This window comes from Acyrthosiphon pisum, chromosome A3, assembly GCF_005508785.2.
Source record: "Acyrthosiphon pisum isolate AL4f chromosome A3, pea_aphid_22Mar2018_4r6ur, whole genome shotgun sequence".
In the NCBI taxonomy this organism is placed as follows: Eukaryota; Metazoa; Arthropoda; class Insecta; order Hemiptera; family Aphididae; genus Acyrthosiphon; species Acyrthosiphon pisum.
In genome coordinates, this window is record NC_042496.1 from 24,288,789 (window position 1) to 24,289,661 (window position 873).

The 873-nt window shown below is 24.6% G+C and overlaps 1 protein-coding gene across 2 annotated transcripts in view; it reads left to right on the forward strand.

Moving 5' to 3' along the window:
• LOC100573020 overlaps positions 1–873 on the forward strand; it is a 36,245-nt gene that overhangs the window by 16,573 nt on the left and 18,799 nt on the right. The gene's annotated exons all lie outside the window — the stretch shown is intronic.

Here is an 873-nt window from a genome sequence, read left to right on the forward strand (position 1 = left end):
AATAAGATTATTTATAATTATAAATTAATGTATAATATAATTCATGATTGCATGAAAATAAAACAACAATTTTGTAAGTTTAATAATAATCTTTGTATTACTTAATCAGTGGCGTAAATTATGATTTATTGGAAACCGATTTCACGATAAATTCGCAACGTAGGTACCTAAATAGTGAAAAATGTGTTAAACAGGGCTGTGAATTGAATGCGTTTGCACAATATTTTTTTATATTATGTTTATACATTTAACGGGTTAGGACATTGTTTCTAATTATGGTATAACTATTACTATAAACTATAAAGCATTGATTGAAATTTAAAATAAGTTTTCATATTATTAAATGAATTATAAAATTATAAATAGAGGCAACGATTAATTGCCTCCAAACCACCAATTCACTCGCCAACCTAGCCGACCGGTCAATTACACAAACATACACAAACATCATTATTGTTTATGTGAATTATAATATAAAATGGTAATTTTATCATTGACTTTTGTGTATATAGCAGCTGTTACGTGTAGTACAATAATTGAAGTGTGTAGAACAAAATTTAAAAGTGTGTAACTCAAATTAAGCCTTTATAATATTATGTATAATTTTATGGCTTCACTTTTTTTTTTTATATTTGAATTGGTTTTTTGTCAAGCTACATTTTAATTATTATCTACATTCTACACAGGCATTTTATATACCTGAGTTTAATTTTGTTTTATTTGTAAAAATAAATAAAAACTAAAACTTTTTTTTTTTTTTTAATTAGAAGATCAATTTGTAACTATAAAATTGAATATTGGTTGATATTATTTCTCGCAAACGAGGCGATCGATTTTTGTGAATGGGGGTAAGTATGTAACTGATAAATTTTG